At 32.0% G+C, this 24,297-nt stretch overlaps 1 protein-coding gene across 5 annotated transcripts in view; it reads right to left on the reverse strand.

Annotated features, from left to right (window-relative positions):
• The window catches only part of LOC142321764 (adipokinetic hormone/corazonin-related peptide receptor variant I-like), a 737,321-nt gene that overhangs the window by 659,294 nt on the left and 53,730 nt on the right, over window positions 1–24,297 (reverse strand). For 4 of the 5 annotated variants that reach the window (XM_075360128.1, XM_075360129.1, XM_075360132.1 and 1 more), the window contains exon 2: window positions 9,069–9,116. The exons of the other annotated variant lie outside the window; for it this stretch is intronic. The gene's annotated coding sequence lies outside the window, so the exon portion shown is untranslated. The remainder of the gene's footprint in view (window positions 1–9,068; window positions 9,117–24,297) is intronic. 5 annotated transcript variants of the gene reach the window in all.

Below are 24,297 nucleotides of genomic sequence, written 5' to 3' on the forward strand. Positions count from 1 at the left end.
GGAATTACCGTACACAAAATCCAAATGAATCCCTAAATTATATCATGGACATTAAAAAATGATCATTTATTCAAAAAACAACCCTATTTTCGGAATACATGATGCGGTTTGATCTATCAGTGGATGTAAAAGTAAAACAACGTTAACGAAAAAATTGAGAATAAAATCTGTATAGAATTCATATATATTAAGATCAATGAAAAATTTCGATTAACTGCGAATTCTTTATGTGGAAAGAAAAGCTTCTGACTTGAAAACGAGGTTAAAGAGAAGAGGACTTTAGCCAAAAGAAAGTTTGAAGAGTTATGCTTTAAGGAAATCTAGGATCAACCCACTACGATGGAAAATTAATTAACAAATAAATGACAGTAATAAATTAATTGTAATTTTTTATTTATTCAACGATTCCAAATGCTACTTTATTATAAATGGATTCATTAATTCACTTAAATTACTGAATACAGTGATAAAATTTCTTTAATTTGAATCACTTCTCATCTTTCAGTAATCTTCTTTTGTGTTAATCAAATATCTGTGGTCATTTTTAGTGAAAGAATAATCATGACATATATATTACATTTATATTTTCATGCATATTTATTTTAGACAAAACCCATTCTTCTATTTTGTATATAGTCATTTTTCCTGAAAGAGTAGTATCATGCAGAGAAATTTTATCCTTGTGAAAATAAAAAGTCATACTAGAAAAACAAAATCCAAAGAACTCTATTGTCGGTTGGATCTAACACGAAATCTAATACGTTAAAATGTAGAAAAACATATTACTAAAATCAGATAATAAATGAAATTTTATAATTTATTGTTTAACTACAAATTTTTGAGAAAAAAATTACGTTTTTATAATTGGATTGAGATAAAAGGTTTGCTATTTGTATTCTGTACACCGATATTTGAATATCATGAGTTCATTAGTTTCCCTCCGCTTAATTTACTGAAAAAACTGAAAGAACCTTCTCTATTTTTAATCATTTTTGTCATCTTTAGTAAAATAATTACCATGTTGTATATATTTTTGATGAAATAAACAACCTTTGGAAATAATTAAATTATTCGCATAAGTAATTTAGATTGAAACCAAAGAATTTATGTAATGTTTTAAAAAGTGATAAAACTGTTTTTTAAAATCACATTTATTTAGATTCCTTGTTTTTTGAGATTTTTAATAAAAAAATCAAATTTTTTTGTTACTAATTTTAGTAAAGATTATTAAAATTATTCAAAAAGCTTTTTTTTAAATGTTTCTAAATCTTTTTTTGGTATAAAAAAATTTAGAATGAAATAAAAATTTATAAACTAAGTGATTATGGATGTAGTAATCGATTATTAAACATTATTTAAACATTAAATATATTCAGAAAAATCTCAAATTACATATTGTTAAATCTCATAATTTAGTATACAATTGTTTAAAAAAAAGGTTACATTGTTACAATAGTTTTTTTTTAATTTAAATTTTTTTTGAAGTCGGCTCAAAATAAATTGGCATTTTTTTTTTTTAATTTTATATCGTCGTTAAAAAGCCAAAATTTAAATTAAACAAGACCAATTCTTTATTTTATACTCATATTTTTTATTCAATTTGTATTAATTAAAAAAAAAAAAAAATGTAATATTATAGATGAATAATTCAACATTCAAACGTAAAGTTTGTTTTAATTTATGATAAATTTCCAAGGCTTACCGGAATTTGAACCCAAGACCTTCAGGATGAAAAAAATTATCTTTGTTATGGAGGTCAATAATTGATTATATAAAATGAAAGAAAAAAAATATATTAAAATTCACTAATAAGGTGTTAAACTTTATTTACAAGTGATACTAGGTACAATAATATTAATTTGAAAACTAAGGTTGAACGTAATTATAATAAAAATGATATTCAGTAATCCAAAAACCCAAATAACCAACTCTCGGTAAAGGAATTCTACCATAAAAATTCGTATAGAGTTTTTCTACTCATTTTAAAAATATCATGATATTTTATTTTGTTTGATACTTTCGATAGATATTTTGATATAATTTAGTGAAAATCGTCGTTAATTTGGTTTTCGTGGTCGATTAAGATTAATATTTTACTCTTTTTTTTTTAATTATAAAACTTAATTTTTTCCACATATAGCAAAAATATAAACAATTTCAACAAAATAAATAACAAATAAGTGTATCACAACAAGATTATCTGATAATAAAAAAATACGAAAAAAGGAAGTTAAAATTTTGAGAACCTTACAAATAGACTATAATGATTACAAACATATATATATATATTTATAATTACTTCGTTAGAAATATTTGCTGTCTAGTTATGCAATTCAGAAATATTAAATATTGAACAGTTTGAACTAAGGGTCATAAATTCCATTCCAAGCTAGACTAGTTTTGTATGATAAGAATAATCATGAATGTATAACCTATGGATATGAATCTATCACGTCTGAACTGAATGCAAACTGATCAACACGCTTTATAATTTTTGTTCATAATAAATTTATAGATTTATTTAATGATATTATATAAGACTTTTTACAAAATCATATCGGAAGAATACCAAATTTGGGAAAGTATTTTAATAATATCCACAGCACTACGAATATCATTAGAAATAATTAATAACTGATTTAAGGTTAATTAATGATCTAATTTAAGTATTTTCTAACTGTTTTGAATGTTAAATATAATAAATATATTAATACGGATTTAATATTAAATGATTATTAACGATACTTATCTATTATCTTGACACTCTACACTTCTTTTCTCGTAAAATAATAATTTTCATCATTTTATATTATCTCTAACGGAAACTTTAATTTTTTTTTATTTCATAAATAATTACAGCCACTGGTTTTGGAACTTTATTTAGAATAATAACTGTATTTTATTCGACAATATTCATAAATTATTCGACAATGTTTCAAAAAATGAACGGGTGGTTGAGATATATAAGTGCGTCGAGTGTATTATTTCGATACCTCATTAAGATCATTACAACCTGGCAGAATTTTTACAAAAGAGAAAAAATACACCTCAAGAATAAATTTATAAATTTTCTTACCGTAATGTTGGATGCTGGGAGGTGAAAATTTGCCGATGAACTTACCGAGTGCTGCTTTCGAAAATATTATCCTTGAACCTTTTAGCACGAAACATGGATGCTCCTTGATATAATTCAATACAGTGCCTTACATGGTATTTTTTATTCTGCCATTTAATGGAGCCCTCACAAATGTTCTACGTGCTCTGTATGTGTTCCGCTATCGGGATCTACAAAATTATACTTGTGGTTAACCGTCTCGTGTGAAACCTTCCGCCTCCAGTTCGTCGTGTTTGTATATTTATAGCAGTCGAAGTAAATTGTAGAACCCTGTAATATTCTCTCTTTGATAATTTTAAGCAAGGTATTAGCCGACGTATTTAGTGACTTCAATAATAAGCAACTTGTTTTTTCTTATATATTCCTCCGGAAATCCAAGTAAAAGCAGTAATCTACTTGAAAACAATTCATTTTCACGAAAAGAGGGTGTTTGTGATAATAGGAAAGCGTCTGATTACTAAATTATTATAAAAATTCGACCTCGAAAAAAGGAGGAGGTTCCACAAGATTTGATAGGTAAGATACGTTTCCCCTTTTTTTTTATTAAAACTTGCTTTTCACTAAAACGACCGATTTATATAATTAATTTTTGTTTTGTAGAAAAAGTTCCATTTGTAATCCTGTTAAAAAATTTTTTTCCAGGTAACTCAAGAGAAAGAATTTTTTAAAGAAGAATGTAGACGATTTGAATATATTTTCTACAGATATTTTATTTAGAATTACTAAATGATGGATTCTTAAGCGTAATTAAACTTGTTATTTATATAATATCAAAAATACTTTCGAGCTAAAATAAAAAAAAAATTAGTTGGAAAAATCAGTTTAAAAAACCAGCAAAGACTTACGTAACTTTCCTGCATTTGGCTTTGCGCTTGTAATAATTTTAATTTCATATACGCCACAGGTTTCGAAAAACTTAATTCGCAGTTTTCAGCGTACAATTGCGAAAAATATCAAAATTTAATTAAGAACATTTGGGTCCGAATAGAACACCGTGAACAAAATTCTATCTTAAAAAATCATGCAAAATTAAAAGTATAATTAAAAAAATCAAAATTATTAGTAAAAAACTTTGGATCCCAATTGTCTCCTCCCTTGACAAAATTATATTTTTATCATCAAAACATTATTTAGATTAAAATTGTTAAAAAATATAATAATAAAAATAAATTTGTGACCCATTTAACCCTCCTCGCTCAACAGCGTCTCACATAATATTTTTAATAACACACAAAACTTGGAAAAAATAGAAAAGTATCAGAAATTTAAAAAAAAAGTTTTTAGTTTTTAAACAGGGTACCATAGAATCTACATTTTTTTTAAAAACAACCCTGTCATCTACATTTTCGCTACAATATAACTGAATTTTCAGTCTTGAAAATGAAAGTTTAAAAACCTGGTTTAAGTACGGGTACCATTCATTCTCCTCTTCTTTTTTTTTTAATGGGCCCTAAAATGTATTTATTGAAGTAACTATATATTTCAATAAGTTGACCCAATTTGATGCAATTTTATCAAAAACGTTTAAAAAATACCCTTAAAAGAGGGTAGTATTATGTTCCTTGTTCGATGGAATCAAAGGTTTAGCCAAAGCTGGAATAAAAGTTATTTCTTAACGATGTTTATGCTTTAAAAAACAAACATTATTTATTACACCTAATAATTGATACAAATACTTGTACCTTTTATTATATTATTAATTATTATTATTATTATTATTGAATACTCTTTTCAATAAGTTATATTAACGTACTTGCTAATTATTATGAAACGTTAAACATACACGTTAACGGGTTGAGAGCTATAAAGAGAACTATATTTGTTACGTATACATCGTAACTAGGTGAGATCTACAAAAGAACTTACAAGTTCATTGTATCAAAGTGAGTCTAAAAGAAAATTACAATAAAGACCAAAGCTTTAACATACTAGCATTTCTAAGAATTAATAGAATTCCAGGAATACATTCCATTAATAATGATTACATTTACATTTTCTAGATACGGAAACGGCTAAACACTATACACTAACTTATATACATATATATATATATATATATATATATATATATATATATATATATATATATATATGTATATGTATATGTATATGGGTTTTCGAGGTAAGAATAAAAAACTGTTTAAAAGTAATGTTGAATATCCCCCTACCCTAAATTCGATTGAATTAAAAGTTATAAATTTTACATAACTTAATAAATAATTTCATTGAACTAAAATTCAATTTTCTTCGACTACTAACATATACTTTTGGAAATTTCTATAACAGTTTTTTGTGTTTAAAGGGATCAAATCTTTGGTACTTTGTTTAAACTTATACTGTCTTGGCAGATACCATATATGCCTCCCTTTCACGTCATTATTACTCTGTAACATTTACTTGCAGTTTCATTATTTAGAAAACTGATTGTCAATAAAGAAATACACACACAAAAAAATTAGTTATATGTTGGTAAAACTTTAAAAAAAGTTATTTAAATAACCGCTAGAAAGAGACTGTACTGTAATAATCATGTTAACAATAATAATAATAATAATTTAATGATTTTAAACAATACATTGCTCTAAAACTCATTAAAAACATAAATTAAAAATACATAATTTACATGAATGATAAAAAAGTAATAAATATATAAAATACTTATTATCACAGTTGTCCACCAAGTGCATAGCCCTAGGCATTAAAACTATTGTAATAATTTCGGACCAGTCCTTCTCTAGGACTACCCTATTCGTATAGGTTTGAGAATCATTATATGTTTAAGAATCAGAGCATGAGAATGCTTCTGAAATATCTCTGACAACAAGAGCAATTGTTATCTTTAAACGCTGTTGTCATTATTGTCTTTTTTGATACACAAAAAGTAAAGAATTTCGTTGATGGAAGATTTTCTAACCTAAACTTAGACCGTTAATGTTTGGTTTATAATGGGAGGAATAATTGAATTCAGATTACTGCGAACTCACTACTCTATGTGAAAATTGCATTGAATTTTCATTTTTTTAATCTTTTTTTTATTTTATATTTATTTACCAAAATAAATTAACGAATAAAAAATTATAATAATAATTAATTAATAATATAATAATAATTAATAAAAATTACTTTTTTGACATCATACTAACATAAATATTCGCAGTAGAAAAATTACTCATTTTATTTGGTAAAAACTACTACCAGAAGCTCATGCAATAGCGACATAGTGAGCAGATTGAGTTAAAAAAATAATAATAAAGAAATTCGGTGTATTTACACAAAAGAGAAAAAACAAAGGAAAAAGAGGAAAACCATAAAAAATGTCTATCACTTTAATACAGATTACTTAGGTACAATTAAAAAGGTTATTTTCAATAATTAAATATTTATGGATGTGAGTATACAATGAAGTTCCACCAGGATAATGTACTGCATACTATGTAAGTATACGGAGCTATACGAGATGTTTTCGTAAAGGAATGACTGTTCCACCCGTCCTACCAATCTATCTCTCGCACGCAATGTGCACAGCTATACGCCGCCCGCTATACCAGGGTCGTTCGGAAAGTCTCGGTCTAACATAATTATGGAAGTATGATCAAATGACTATGATGCATGTCAGATATAAACCTTTATGTGGCGTGTTGCGAAATTTTAAAAACTGTGTTTCTGTTCCTTGTTTGTAGAGATCGAGTTAAGCAAATAAGTTTTGACATTTTCTGAAAAATGGATAAAATTGAAGTACTTTGTACTGAAATCTACTCCAATAGGGTGTACTAACACCCCGCTGTTTTCTTACCGTGTACTTAACACGATTAGAAAACATTTTTTTTTAACAGAACTACAACAATTTTTTTTAATTTTCTTAGTAAGGCATTATAGTGTTAAATATAACATTAAACATTTACACATGTAATAAAAATAAAATACACAACACAAAAGTAATTTTTATTCGTTTTCAAATTTTATTTAAAAAAATTTCCTTTTTTTAGTTTGTTTTAATATGAAATAAAGCGTTAAAATAAAATACTTTAACATTTTATGCGCTTACTGCTAACTACCTATTAAAAATGTATAAGTTTCGTAAGTCTTTGAAACTTTGAAATTATGTTGCTTATTTAAATCAATTCTGATTAAGGTCAATCGTGAGTTGTAAGGCCAAAAACAGTACGATGCATACTTACAATTTTATCTAGATGAACTAGTTGGACCCGAAAACGTAGATTTGTAAAAACCCCGATATTCCATTTTTGACATCCCATTTTTAAATGTAGCTAACAAATAATAATAATAATAATAAAATAATAATATTAAATAGCTAGATTTGCTAGGAAAGTAAAATATATTTGTTGACGAAGATTTTAGAATGTTATTTGACAAGAATAGTGAATACAAAATAAGAAATATGTATTTTTAAAATAAGGTCTGTTTTAAATTTCTCGCCTTTATACGCGAAGTAAAAAAATGGCGCTCAGTTATTTCAATTAATAGTCAACAGTTAGCGACAATAGTTGAATCGTTTTGTTATATTAGTTGTTTATATTCATCCATTTATAATGAGTGACACAATTCGTAATCCCACCAAGTGTAAAGTACAAGGAGTAATCCGCATTTTGATGACAAAAAACTACTATTCTGCGGCTGAAATTCACAGAAAAGTTTGTCACGTTTACAAGCCGAATATTATAAGTGACGTTACACTAAGGTGGCGATACCGTTCATTTCTAGAAGAGTGAACAACATTCATTCATTTCTAGAAGAGTGATGAATCCAGCGGCCGGCCTTCGGTGGTAACGAATGATTTGACTGAAAAAGTTGAAGAAAAATTTCTTCACTGTGTTATAATTGTCATTGATGTTTCACAATCTTTGATTTGTGAAGTTATAACTGAAAAATTGGATATAAAAAATTGTGTGCCGACATAAACAAAGATTTACTGCAGCGCACGAATTTTCGCAGCGTTCTTGCAAGGAAAACGAATGTGCTGAATTGTTTTACCGCATTGTTACCGGAGATGAAACCTGGTTTTCTAATTTGAACATCGAAATAAAGCGATAGTCGATGTATATGGCATTCAATATCTTCATTCAATAGGAACTATCGATAAAGAAGCTTATGGCTACTGTTTTTGGAGAAAAAAGGGCATTTTGCTTGCCGAATTTAGTGATCGCGGATCTACTATGAATGCTGATAAGTATAGCAAAACGTTAAAAATCTTAGAAGAGCTAAAAAAAACCCAACGACGTGGGATTTTGTTTTGGCACGACAATATCCATTCACACATGGAAAATCAAAGAACGAAGCGAGTAGAAAAATTTCGTTGGAAAATCTTCAATTTTCTATTCTATTGCTATAACTTAATTCAGCGCGATTATTTTATTTTTCTTTATTTTAAATAGTGGCTTGGATCACAAAGGTTTGACAATTACGACGAATTGAAAAATGGCGTCACTGCGGGGTTTAAATCACTGGCGCCGAAATTTCTTGAGAAGGGAATGAAAAAGTGAAATAATTTAAAAATGTGTTGAAGTTGATGGTAGCTATGTATAAATGTAGTAAATAAGTGGAGTTTTTATGAATTTTGATGCAAAATTGTTGATGCAAAAACTGTTCATATTTTTCAGATTTGTTTTTATTTCAAAACGAATCTCACTTTAAAACATGCCTAATATATACATATGAGATTGTTTGTATAATAATTACATGTGTTTGGAAATTTGTTTAAGTAATAAAAAATACATTTTTTATTTAAATTTAATAGCAAACAAATAGTGATATTTTATTTCGTTTATAAGAAGTTTTATGTTTCATTAATGGAACTGGAGTGTTTTCATGCGTCAGATTATCTAATGCCCTGTGTAATATCAATTGTAAATTCTATGCTGGAATAAAATAATAATAATAATAATATTTCTAGCTTTTTTTTTTGTAAGGAAATGAAATCATTAATAATTCTTACCTTATTTCCTACACACCAATTCAGTAGTTCTTTACAGCAATTTTATCTCTGTAAAATAAGCAAAAAATATAATAAATACCCTTTAAAAAGTATATATATTTACACTTTAAAATACATGATGTTATTAGAAAACTGTTTCTACTTTATAATTATATATTAAAAAGATTATTTATTTATAATTATTTTTTTATTTATCTATTTTTTTTTTTTTTGGAGATTTTCATTACTGAAAATCCATTCATTATTAAATAATTTAAAAATACGTATACCTACACCAAAGTTATAATCTGTTTAATTTTTAATTTTAAAATAAATAAAAATTCGTAAAGGTTTTACAATCACCCGGTGACTTGTCAACTATCAAACTGATTTTTAATGTTTAATATTTTTATACGAGTTATTTCTGGATATTTCAATAATGTGTAAAACCTGGAATTGATAATATGTGGGAAGTTGTTAGTTCCAGACCCGAACGAACGAATTATAACTCAACGCTGCCTGGTTCTCGATAATATCCTCTAATATCAATTTATCAGTGACCTCCTTTTCGATGTATAGTTATTTCTGTATGTGCTCCTTCATTGATTCATGCAGTTTATAGTCGCAAAGTGCGTTCTCTTCTATGTTAAAGAATTAAAGAAGTAAAAATTTCCTCTAACAGCAACCTTCCTCTCATTAACATTCCTTAGTCACAAACAGAAGATTTATTTCATTGATTATGTCCAAAAGCGAGTTATCAGAGGTAGTTAAATTAGGATTTCTAGGTGGTAGATGAATTTCGGAACTCATACCAATCTACCGCCTTTCAAAATGTTCATTTAAAAAGTCCCTACCTACTGACCGAAATGAACTGATGATCCATTTTGCTGTAAAATGACAGTTTAATAGCAATCGATCGAAGCTGAGGAATAAACTAATTTTTAAAGATGTTAAGGTATGAAATAAAGAATAAAACTGGCTTTCGTGATTGAGCAATGGAAAAACGTCTAAGAAGATCTTTGCAACAAGTTTTCTTTAAAGCCGCATTCGGGTCAGGAAGCTCATTAACACCAACAGGCGTAAAGGATTTGAATACAGACTTTTGTCATATTTTCTGAAGTTTTTAACAAGTAATTTTCATCTCGGAAGGCTTATTTCTGATCGACTTAAGCGGTGATCATAAACAGAATTACTCAATAATATCAGACCTATTCAATCGACTGGAATGACGTCACTTGTTATAAATCGAGAACCTACCCGGTGCTCATGCTTTTAAACATTGGCAACAAGTCTTTCTTCAATTGAATAATTGCTTGTGTCTGCCACTTTAACTTAATACTGTACAAATCAAAATTATCACTTGAAAATAGTATTAATTTTCAACAAAGCTGACAATCTGTTGAGTAAATGAAAGCAGCTGATTTGTTTTTTCAGTCACCTGATAATGTCTTGGCCTATTTTTAATTATATAATTTGTGGCCATTGGATATATTGAATTCTAATTAAAAATACGTGTTGCATATATGACGATCCATTGCTAGCAGGCCAGATGTGATAAAGCAGAGGGTGTTAATTATATGCATGATCACTTCCCAGATCTCGCTGCTTTGAGGGGCGTCCCTTGGGTTCACCCTAACACAGTTTCTTTCTGGTCAAGGCGCCATGCCTTCCGAGACAGACTACAACGATTTGGCCTGGTGGATTCAGGTGCGTGTCTGTCCAGATTGTGGACAACTAGATGACGCATACCATGTAATTTACGAATGCGCAAAATACGAACTTTTGCGTACGGAGATTATTTGTCGACTCGATATTATCGGGTCGACATTAGATCTTCGTGAGAATTGGAAAATCCGGACCGAATGGGAAATCGTTGAAAATTTCATTGTGTACCTGGCAAGAGAACGGATTGCCAAGAGAATTTAGGATTCCGCCTGGTCTTTTCTGTGTTTTGGTTTTGTTGTTGTGTTATAAGGTCTGATGTTTTTGTAGTGTTTTGTTTATCTAGTTTTATTTTTAAGTTTGTTTGTATTTCTTGTTTAACTTTGTTATGGTTGCGTATTGAACTAAACTTCTAACCTATCGGGTAGGTAGTTAAGTAAATTTCAGTTCCTTCATGTCACTTGTTAAAGACTCGACATAGATATGTTTTGTTTTAAAAAGTTCATTTCCTAGTAGTACACCGATGGAATATCACATGGGTATTCACATCGATCGCATCCTAACTGAGGCAAGAAAAAGGGGCTGAGAGATGCGTTTTGCCAAGATTCTGAAGATGATCACCGGTAAAGCCCATAAGGGCTAGGAACGGAGGGGATGGCGTGGCGACCAAAACTGCCACATGGATAATGTCTTCCCCTACGGGGTCAGGACGTCCACTTATATTAATTTCGGTCACTTTTTTAGGTATAAATTTAATTAAAGACTGTTAGATCAAATCGACGACATATGTTTACATTAGCCTCTGTTTTCGTTCACTATGCGGCCTGCCTTTGACAATACCGGAAGCAAATACATGTTTCTCCTGAACAACCATTGTTTCTTTACTAAGCCGGTCCTTGTTAAAGCGCTCACAAAATGAATTGATTATTTGTAGCATTATTCTCTCGGTGCAACCGACACAAACAAATGTCACCAACCACTCATCAATACTATAATTACGACTGCTCTCACCAGTGGCTTTATAGCTGAAACAGGAAAGCGAGTGGGTACGAAAAGAAACTCAAGGATGTCGGAGGGTATGCAAATTACGGTATGCGGATTTACTTCTTTTGCCGCTGGGTCGTTCTAGTGAACAGACAGATAATAAATAGAAAGCTGATTGGTATTCTTGGGTTGTGTGAATTTTGGGACTGCGTTCCGATCCAAAGGAGTTCCCAGTGGCAGGAACCCGAACGATTTTCTTATAAGCTTATCTTTCGTGTCCTTTTCCGTAGAGTAGGTAGAAAGCCTTGTAATTAGGGGTCATCTTTCCGGAAAGGGGGAGTATCGGAGGCGATTTTAAGGCCGGTCATATCTGGCACCCTACTGCAACTAATTATAATCGAGTACGATTTGGTTCGGTTTTTTTAGATTGTACATGCTAGGCTTAGCCCAAGAAGTCGAGTTAGAGATTCTGTCGCGTTCGGACGTATTTTTGTACGATCTGCTGGTATTCGGTTCAACAGTGTTGGTTTCTGATTTGGAGGATTGGCAATTGTCGGTGGAAATTTACTGGAAGCGTCTTTTAAATTTTATGATTTTTGGATACGGACTGACCATTTTATTTAGTGTTTTTAGTTGATCAACCTTATTTCCTTTGGTAATAAGGTCTAGAGTCTGCTGGTTGCAGTAGCAAGTTGTGGGTGTTGTAGTGTGTCAATAGATTAATTTGTTTACTGCTCGGGGAATTATCTTTAGTAGATAGTATTGTTACAGTTGTTATCAATTATGGATAGCGAACTATCATAGCTTAGACTGACAAGCGCTGTTTGAAATTAATTTTATTAATTACTATTGTGAATGCAATTTTATTGTAATTTTTTTTAAAAATTAATTACTCAGTGATACATCATGAGAAGACGGGGATCGCTCCCGCTGGAAGCTACAGCCACGCAAAGCACAAGTGCACAAAATTTACCTCACGTTAAGAAAACTGACGTTAAGGGAAAACAGAGGGCGCGGCAAGGGTCCACAGATGAGGAGGATCCTTTGCCAGAGACATTGGGTAGTCTGGTTCACCAACTAGGACTCACGATGGCGGCACTTAAGCAACATTTAGGACCCGGCTTGCCTAAGTATATAGGCACCAACGAAATGGAACTCAAGAAGATTTATGAAGGCTTAAATGCTTAAGACCGAGCTGTCGGCGCCTGTGACTTTAATCACGCAGGCCACACAGACGATGTCCACCTATAGAGAAGATGATATAGAAACAAATACTCACAAAAGAGCTAGAGGATGAAGAACTTATTGAGTTACTACATAAGAGATGGCCGAACGTACTTAGGGCTAAATTGAGTATGGTTTCTGAATTGCCCGGTGGAGTAGGAGATACTTGTAGCCTGAAAGATGTTTGCAGAATCCGCGTGAGTGAAGATGACGACACAAGTAGCCCCAAATATACGGCGGGAGATATTATGAGGGATGAGCAAACTGTCTTCAGAGAGGAGACAGAAGTGAAGCGGAGGAAGTATACAATTTTCTACGACTCTAGCATGGAAGAGAAGAACATTATGCTTACTATACTGAAAGCTCTGAGAAGGATTAAAGGAAATACTAATGAATTAGCATATATACTGCCGAACAATAGTATAGGAAATTATACTAAAAAGATATTGTCTTACCTCTATAGGGAAAGAGAAGAAGATATTAAAGTTCTGACTCTACATACGGACGGTGCAGACTCTCAGGTTAGGCCTGGGCAAATGCGTATAAAGAAGTCAACCCCTCCTGTGGAGGATAGTAGAACGTTAGTCGTCAAAGCTGCGGGCAAAACATACGCTGAGCTTCTGGGTGCCATGAAGACGGCGGTTGCAAAAGATGATGCCAAAGATGTAATTTCACTGAAAAAAGGAAGAAATGAGGAGGTACTGTTAAGAATACAGGGTTCCAAAAGTGCTGAAGAATTTACGAGTATTCTAAAAAATAAAGTTGCTGACCTAAAAGTGGATCTTAAAACAAGAGCCGGGCGTCGCACTACTGTACATATTAGAGACGTTGAAGGAGACATCACTGAAGAAGAAATCTTAGCGGCTATAACGGCAAGAGTTGGTGATATGTCAGGATCTCTTCAATAAGACCCGGATTCGCGGAGACCAGGAATGTTACGGTGATCACATCCTATAGGGCAGCCTGTAAGATGGTGGAACAGCGTTTACGTATCGGCTGGCTGAACTGCCGAGCATTCATACGGGAGGATGGTGAAAAATGTTACAGATGCTGGGGTACGCGTCACAGTCGTCAGGATTGTAAAGGTCCTGACAGATCTGAATTGTGTTTTAATTGCAGGGGCAGAGGCCACGTTATTGCGAATTGTCAGGAGCCCAAGAAATGTCTGACGTGTAACAGCCATGAGCATAGGACTGGTGCATGGCAATGCGATATTATTAAAAATGATTAGAGTATTACAAGCAAATGTAAACAGGAGCACGCTATCACACAGCATGGTATCTAGATTGGTTGCACAGAAGAAAGTTGACATATTGGTTATTACCGAGCCAAATATTTATGAGGCAGCTAGGTCTGGTTGGTATGCAGACACTGAGGGTGACGTAGTGATTAAAGATGTCAGTAATAGAGTGGCAAGTAGATTAAATTTTAGAAGCAAAGGCACAGTGGCGCTAGAAACGTCCAAAACATTGATAATTGGCGTATATATATCTCCCAATGTGGCACTTAGTGAATTCACTAGCATCCTTGATACGATACAAGAGCTAATTAGTAACACGGATAAGAAGATCATCATGGTAGGAGATTTCAACAGTAGGCTGGTGGCGGCTGGCGGTCGATGTACGAATAAGAGAGGTAAATTATTAACAGACTTGATGGAGACCGTTGGCTGCCATTGCGTTAATGATGAGACGCTTACATTCAAGGCCAGAGGACATACCTCTATCCTGGACCTCACCATACTTGACAATAGATGGAGGAGTCAGCAGTGGCATTGGGAGATGATACCACATGATATAGCTAGCGACCATTATGCCACGATGATATCATTGAACGATGTCAGTTTTAAGACGAATGAACAACCCTCGTTGATTAGATTTTCTGCGTACCAAATAGAATTAATTACCAATAGAGTGGCTACAAGACTAGAGGCGGCTGAACATCTTACGCCAGATACTTTGACCAATATTGTTATGCAAGAGATGGTTAGAGAATCGCGCAATGGCCTCAGGAAACACACGGTCTATTAGTGGACAGGTGAGATAGCGCTCCTTAGACAGACGCTACAAACCAGGAGACGTGTAATGCAAAGGCTCAGACCCGCGGGTGACTCGAGATGTCAGGAGGGAGTTAGCAACTATAAAGAGGCTAGAAGAGCTCTTAATAAAGCTATAAAGAAAGAGAAGAGAATACACTGGTCGAGGTTGTATGCTGAACAAGACAGTGACCCATGGGACATGGCTTTTAAAATAGTCACAAAGAGGTTTGGCAGAAGGCTTCCGATACTCTCCAAGAATTGGGCTGAAACACAAGTATCTAGTCTTTTCCCGCATATAACTGTTGAGGTGCGCAACCCCACTGAATGCGTTGGCAGAAAATTTGCCTTATGCGAGTTGCAATGTGTTGGCAGCATGCTCGCGACTAAGAAAAGCCTCGGACGGGACCAAATACCAGCTGCATTAATTAAGAATCTCATCAAGAAAGCACCTTGGGAGATAATCGAGGTGGCCAGCTACGGCCTGATTCACAAGACTTTCCCGGAGTGTTAGAAGGAGGCAAAAGTTGTGTTTTTGCCTAAAGGCACAAATTATACAGGACAATTGACATATAGACCGTTGAGCCTCCCTCAATACGATGGGAAAAGTGGTTGAAAAAATGTTGGCTAGCCGCATAGTGCAGGAGGTGGAAGATGGTGCGAAAAAAAGTGCTAATCAGTTTGGTTTTTGGAAAGGCAGGTCAACAGTTCAGGCAATTAGTAAGGTGATTAGTTGGGCTAACGAAACTAGAAGAGGTACTTGGAGGACAAGAAACATTCCTTTGCTTGTCTCTTTAGACGTGAAGAATGCTTTCGGGTCGATTCCATGGAAACATATTAATGCGGCCATGGTTGAAAAGGGAATTAGCCTGTACTTGAGGAGACAAGTAGAGGAATACCTCAAAAATCGCAGCTGTATAGTCAAGGCACAAGAGCAAGAGATATCCTTTAGTATGAGCGCCGGAGTACCGCAGGGCTCAGTCCTTGGACCACTTTTATGGTTCATTGCCTTTGATGGTGTGCTTCGGCTAACATTTCGTGTGATTGTACAAATTATAGCATACGCAGATGATCTGGCAATCCTTGTGCAGCCCAGAACGATCGATGAAGTTAAAAACAAGGCAAAAGCTGCATTAGAGACAGTCGGTAGTTGGCTCATTGATAGGGGATTGCAGCTTTCGATTGAAAAATGTAAATAAATTAAATTCACTGGAAAACGTGTATTGCAGCCAGTAGATATACGAATTGGAGACTATAATATTGAGGAAGTAACAGTATTAAAATATCTTGAGTTATCTTACAGAAAAACTGCAGATTTACTTAGCAGGTACTAAGTGTCTGTCAGAGTGCGGAGAAACTGACTAAATGCCCAAATATAATTTTGTCAAAGCAGAGCGATCCTCGGACATCAAAAAGAAGAGTTTTAGCGACAACCGTAGTGTCAACAATGATGTATGCCGTGCCGGCATGGAGTTGTGCTCTCACTATTAGCAGAAATAGAGACAGGTTGAAGAGAGCACACAGGGGGATACTACTGGGAGTATTATCTGCCTATAGAACTGTTTCTTACGAGGCCCTCTGTGTGCTCTCGGGAATGTTACCGATTGACCTTATCGCCAGATATAGAACTGACAGGTTTTTAGGGAGAGCAGAAAATGAAGTCAGGGAAAACATACATAGAATCTGGCAGGAGAGATGGGCGGAGGCTGGAGTGGCTGGATGAACAAGAACCTTAATTCCAGAATTAACAGGATGGATTAACAGGCGGCATGGAGAGACTGACTATTGGATCACCCAGTTCCTGACCGGACATGGGTGTTTCAATGGTTATCTCCATAAGGTGGGAAGAAGGAATGAACCCAAGTGCTGCGAACAGGACGATGATTCTGAGCATACGTTTTTAGTATGTAATAAATGGATAAGACTAAGACACGACGCGGGTATTCATGGAAAAACGCCGAAGGAGACCATGGATTTCATGCTCAGCAGTAAGGAGAACTGGAGGAAGGTCGCTGATTATATAAAGACAGTACTAAAACAGAAGAATGAAGATGAAAGAAGTATGGGTTTCTAGTATGTTAGGTTGGGTGGACAGCCTCAGCGGTGAGAGCCAGCATGCTTAGGTGTGCTGGTTTCAATGATCCGCTGAGGACTCCTTGGGGTGTGCTGTAGGGACAAGAGAGTATTATAAAAGATCCGGGGGTCACATCACGACTTGCAGGTATGATGTGGTTCCATAGAGGACATAATAGAGAATAAAAAATCTTAAAAGAGCCACCGGTAGGCCTGACCTGCCATGCCGGTATATAGTCGCCGGTAGGCGAGGAGGGCCTATTAGAGTAACGGGCACTCCCCTGGGTGGCGTAATACCATCAAGTCGGTCCGGCCCAGGGGAGTAGAGGCTTAGCCCAATCGATGATATTGGATAAGGAAAGGGATAAGGATAATAGAAGTGATTTTCCGGAGTGATCTTATAGTGTCTGTCTCTCCTCACTTCTTTTTAACCTTTTATTAGCCGCTAGTTCTAAAAAGAACTAAGCGGAACAAGAGAACAAGCTTCTTCATTTTTCTTCTTCTTCTACTTTCTTTCTTCTTTAGGGAAAAAAGAATGGATTATGAAAAGTCATGGCACAAGCGGTTTTTGGCGTAGGTGGCAATACTAATTCCGATATGTGTATATTAATTAATTAATAATTAGAATATCTACGCTCGATGCATCTTATGAATAACCTTACTTAGAGCCTGCCTGCTAGAAGGGCAGGCTGGCGAGATATGTTTATCACTCAGGGTATTATGGGGGGACACGTGAGTATCCTGTGTGATCTTGAGAGGAGAGATAAAAACAGCGGTAAGAAAATAGTTTCTTAGGAATCGAATACAGTACGACTTTCAAAACAATAGCTACATGTTAATAATTTCTGTGGGGCTATGGGGACTTCCCGAATGTAATTTGAAATTTATTATTGGTCAGATTGGTAAATCAATTCATTGGATTTTTATGATTTCATTCATTTGTGGGATCTTCTGAGTTGTTATTTACGTAATATTCTTTTTTATTATCTTTTTTTTTTAATAAAAATTACATTATAAGCACAATTTTCAAATTATATTAAGATGTTAGCAAAAAAAAACCGTTTCATTTTATTATTTGAATAATAATTATCTGATACAGCATTCGAATCAAATAAATGTTTCAAATTTTATATGTATAGTGTAACTGACAGATTTCAACATTATAAAATAAATTTAATTGTAAATAATATTTATACAAGGCTTATTCCATGGACCCGAGCGAGTTTATAAGGGTGTTGGAAGTTTAATTAACACTAATGGAGCCAATATATCTCTAATATGTTCTGTTATTAACATTAAATACTTTAAAACTACTATTATTACGTGACGTTAATGTATATTTGAATTAATGTGGTTTGTAAAACACTTCTGTTTTGAAGAGAAAATTCCTATATTAACGAATTAATACGTAAAATTAATAATAAACAGTTAAATACGTACTTCTCGTACATTGTCGAAAAGGAAATTAAATCAAATTAACTATTCAAAGAGGTAATAATTTAATTAGAAAACGATTTATTATTAATCATCATCAATAAAAATATTTTAAATCATAATCATACACTTTTACTTTCTTTATTCAGTTATTGTATTTAATTATTTATAAAAAATAGAGTATATTAAAAAAATTATGTTTTAATATTCTTATTTTAACTCAATTAATTAAAATTTGGGATATAAACGGCGTATTAAGTAGTGTTGTATTTGTTACGACTACAAATCATTGACTAATAAATTATATTATTTGATACGTATAATTACATAAACTATGCACCATAATAAAGCATTGTTTTATATATATATATATATATATATATTTGCAACTATGTTGTTTACACTTAATTCATCGGTTGGTCAAGTGGTTCATTATTATTTAATCGAAATATTCAGGAATATTGTAAAATTATAATTCAAAATCCAACTAAAGAGATTTATTAAATCTAATTATTTATCTTTAAATTACAATTTTACTAGGTTTTTTTGGCAATGTTTCGGGTATTAATCACTACAGACTAGATGGGATCAAACACAAAATTTTAATAGGGATTTTAATCTTTAGTCAAATAATAAAATCATAAAATAAAATAAAAATATTTCCCCTGTTAATCTAACATTATGAATGATATGTGGCAATAATTAAATTAAAATAACCTTAATTTATCATTTTATAACTCATTTTATTTTTTTGGGGTTTTATTTTCTTACCCTTATAAGCTAGTAGTGTAGTGTTACAATAAAGTAATGTTGTCTATTAAAAAAAGATCTCTCCCACAATTTTTTTTTAAATCTCAACGTTTTTTAATTTCCTAAAAAAAAACACATAACACGAAAAGATTGATTAAAAGTTAATCAATTCGTGAAAAAATTAATGTTCATGAAAAACCAGATTGAAGGTCCAACAGATCGTTTTTTGTTAATCTATCACACACGGTATGTTAAATCTGTTTGTGTGTGTGTGCGCGCGAGCGCGCATGTGTGCGTTTGTTTTTCTGTGTGTGTATAAAATGTCAATTACTTGTAGGGGAACTGATTCGAGATACTAATAATTCCTGAAAGTGGCATAATCGTCCGTAAGAATAATCAGTATCTCATGATATGCTGGAGGAAAGTATGTATGAAGTGGTTTCCTATTGCCTTCTTTACTTCTCCGAAAATATTGTGCACTTTTTCATCTCAATCGTAAAAAATACATACGATCTTCAACCGTACAGTGAGTTCAAAGCAGAGGAAAAAATAATTTTCAAGCATGTTAATGATTTAAGGAAACTGGTTTCCGTGGTTGAACATCGAGCAAAACGCCTTGGAAGAGCTTTGCCACAAGCTTTTCTTAAAGTCTAGTGCCGGTCAGGAAACACATTAACACGATTTGGTTAAAAAGATTTAAACCCAATATCTTATTCCATTATTATCTGAAGTGTTGAATGACGAATATTTAGTTCTAAAGGTCTTTACTGGTTGACTGAAATGGAAATCGTAAACAGGATTTCTAAACAATTCAACCGACTGAAAGGATGTCCAGATTTTTTTCAAATCGAGGACTAACCCCGTGGAAAAGATTCTATTCCCCCAATTTTGTTACGTTACTACAGACAGAAGTTTCTTACCAAAACGCTGAACGACTCAATATTATGTTATCATAGTTTTCATTTGCGTTTATATGGTCATGCACAAAAATACCTGCAATAAGTTTTTCTTTACTCACCAGTGTTGGACCATATGGTTCAACGCCGGTGGATATAAATGCTCTGTTCTCGCTAAATATTATTAGGCAGGATAGACATCTGCTGCTAAAAATAGCAATAAACTAGTTTACATACATTTATTTCTCCTTTAGTAAAATTTAATCGTGAACATTGTTTTTCTGTATTCTTGATCCCTATATCTCCATTTTTCGTTTTTCTTGGACTTTAGAAGGACCTTATTGAAGACTAGTGTCCAAAATGTGGATTAAAATAAGAAAATTATGAAGAATTCGTTTCTTCAGGTATAACTTCAGTTTGAATATTGAATCATAAGTAGTTCAAATTGACTAAACGTTATAAGAATTTGGTGAAGAAAATGCAAAAACAACTAAAACAACTTATAGTACAAACTGTCAAAGAAGAGTATTATCTAAAAAACAAAATTGAACCAAGCAATCAAGGGTGCCATCAAATTAAAAGAAACAAATGATACACTTATGTACAAATTTCTTGAAGCTCATCTCAAAGCAGGCTTTTAAAATAAGTTTCAGCTCCAGTTTAATCACTTATTCTGCCTTGGAAGAAAAAATGTAAAATATTTTATTTATTTACCAAAAATTAATGGATAGTTTGCAAATAATCTAAAATAACTTTATTGGAACGTGGACTGAGTAACAGCAAAAATTTGCAAAGACGGTTCAAAAATGTAATTAAGTAACAATAATAAAGTGATACAGCAGTTAAGCTTATTTCTACAATGTAGACTATACTAGGAAATAAATATAGATAAAAGGGTTGGAAAATAAAGGTAGGACATCTTCACAGGAAGTTTAAATCGGGTAAAAAAAATGTTTAAAAAATTCTAATAAATTACATTTTATTTAATATTATCTTCAAAACACTGCAGACAAATACGATCTATAAGAATCTTTCCCATCACACAATCAAAGCTAAAACAAATTTCATAAAATATTAATTTAATAATTAGGTATGGTACCAAATTTTCTCTTAAATTTTTTCTGTCAGTTTACAAAAATTTTCTATATTTGTTTTATTAATTCATCGCATAATATCGAGGCTTGTACGTGGAAATATTGAATGGACATTTTGCAGCGTGTGGAAAACGTCGAATCCGAGATCTTATGAATGAAAGACTGAGATGCTACCACTCCGCTTCGGAGATCGATGAAATGTACATTTTCAAAACAATTACAATTGAAGATTTGAAGATTCAGTAACAATTAAAACTTCTCATAATTTAATTTCTTTTCACTACTTTCTAAAGTTTAAAAAAAAACATTACATCTAATCGAGACGAATTTTTTTGTAATCAAAACATTTACAATAATGTAAAAATAATTTTTGAGTAGAAATGAGCCCTAAAAATAAACTCTTTATTATTGTAGTTCTAGTAAATTTCCATTAATGATTTGTTATTATTTTAATTCATTATAATCTATTAACTTGATTTCAATTAGTTCTGTTTTTCCGGTACTAGCTGACAACATTTAGGTCATTATTAAAGATAGTTGCCTTTATTGAGATGTCCAGTAACTAAAATGTTTCGCTTGATGCATCTTCTTAGATAAGAGAACTATTTTACTACAATGTTTATATATAACGATATTGAATGTGTCACTTTTTAAAAAATATTATTCTCTGTAATAATAAATAAATAAAATTGATATTTAGAATAAAGAAAAGAAATTCAATTAGATGAATATTACTGTTTTATGCGGTTGTAGTTGTGCTAAAAGTCAGATACCCAGGGATCCACGATCGAGATAACCCGGTTTCTTAAATTCCAAAAATAATGGTGGATAAAGAAACAGAAATCTATTCAGAACAGATAGGAAAATCATACTAATACTTACCGTTAGTTTGAAAATAAGTTTTTAAATATGTATGCATATCTAGTAAAAAACAACTGGATATAGGATTACCGAAATTGTACTGGATTTTTTAAGAGCTGAAAATTTAACAGTTTCCCACGGGATAAAGTTCTGTCTTTTACCTTTACCCGGTTCTTATTTATTTTCTCTTTTAAAGAGAAATATATTTTTTTTAATTATTGTTTTACATTATATTTGACGTGAATAGATGAAATGTCACAAGGGTAAAAGAGCATGCATGAAATTTTAATGAAAGGAAATCACGATAAACTTGAATCACAAATCTAAACATAAAAATTAAACTTTAACAAACCCAATTGTGTAGTTTGATTCTGCATTTTAATAATAAAAGATGCTGTGTGAAATCATTTTCATACTTCCCACTTCTCCCTTACGCTTCGCAAGTTACATTTGGATTTTTTCATCATAAAGTCACTTTCAAAGGAGCGTTGTGTTAGAAAGTATTGTCTGATTGTAAAAAAATTATTTTCATACTATATTAAATTCTTATAAAAATCAACAATTAGTGATAATAAAATACATTTTGTGAGATTTATGTGCATTTTATAGAAAACTTGTTTTTATTTACAAAGAATATAGTGATGTTTGTGCAATAAGTTCTAAAATCGAGGAAAGTAGATCATAAAAAGATCACCGAGAAGGGTGCTATTCATATCAACTAAAATTTTAGATATCGGAGGAAAGTGCGTGATTGAGCTGCTGAGAAAGAGCGATGGACTAGTACTTCTCGCACCAATTTCAGTAGAAAGTATTAACACAAAAATTATGTAAAAATTAAAAATTTGTCTATTCAAGTGATGAGACTGTAATTGATCATTAGTTTAGTATTAAACTGGCTCGCAGCAATAACAAACATTTTGAAAATGTACTATTTCATCAACGTAAACCCCTACAAACATCGGTCATATATGACGAACTCACTTATATACTTACGGGTGTATCCAGATACAGCCTACACAATTTTTTTGTTTAAATAGTAAAACAATAAAAGAAGTTGGCATAATCATATTTTTCACTATTACTTTTATACCTTAGCCAATAATGGTAACATAAATTAAAACCTTTTACCCTGGATTAACGACCAACTGCATTGTTTCTACCTGAAGTCATTTATGATATAATTATTTCCTTTAAAAAGTTATTTATTCCCTTTAAAAGCTTTAAATAATTTTGGGTATTTCACTATCAACTAGCAATTACTTAGTGCTTAAATCTCGTTTTGCGAGACTTTGCCAAATGGCATCAAAACTTCTCTCTTTCATTGTGCTCTCTATCAAACGAGCGTGTACGTTTCCTTCCAAAGGAAGAAACACTATTTTATCAACGACCACGCCTACAAAATTGTCATTGTCATTGTTTTTACAAAAAATCTTTATTGTTTTTATTCTTAAATTATTGTTCCCAGATTCTTTTTATCCACCCTTTCAGTCTTATCCAGTGCTTTCTATGACATATTATTCTCTTCCGTAGTAGATTAGACTCTTTCATTCTCTCAAACTTGTTCAAACCATCTTCTCTGAACATCTTACAACAATTGTATCTAGTGATATCAGGTTTTCCACTGTTCAATTCGCGTCCTCTATCTGTTTTCTTTTTATCTGCGTAATCATCTTAAAAACTAATTCAATGACAAACATATTTCTATTTCTCTTTTTCAAAACCCTGCTCTCAGTTCTGAACAAAATAGTGATCATCGCAAACGCCTCAACAATTTTCTCTTTTATCTTATACCGAAGTTACCATCCATATTCTTTATAACCCACATTCTTTGGATGATTTAACATTCATGCAATTCTAATTCATTCCTCTAGAGTTCTGTGATAATTGTTATCTTTAAAGAAGCACCTCTAAATATGTAATTAAAATCAATTTGTACATGAACTATTTCTTTTTCCATCTGGAAGTTCATGGTTTTTTTTCATCCTTTCTATTTTCATTACTTTTACCTTATTATCATATATCATCATGCCATGATGATAAATGATAATAAGCTTCTTTGTAATACTGAAATCCTGCTCATCATTTCCTACGGTTTTATCTTTGAAACTAGTTAACAACACATACTCTAACTAAACCGAGTACAGATATGATATCTCTTAATCGTATAATACCTTCATAATCTTCAAATCCTTTCAAGAATTAGACTGGATAAATTCAGTGAGAACAGGCAACATTCC

Source organism: Lycorma delicatula, chromosome 3, assembly GCF_047948215.1.
Source record: "Lycorma delicatula isolate Av1 chromosome 3, ASM4794821v1, whole genome shotgun sequence".
Classification (NCBI taxonomy): Eukaryota; Metazoa; Arthropoda; class Insecta; order Hemiptera; family Fulgoridae; genus Lycorma; species Lycorma delicatula.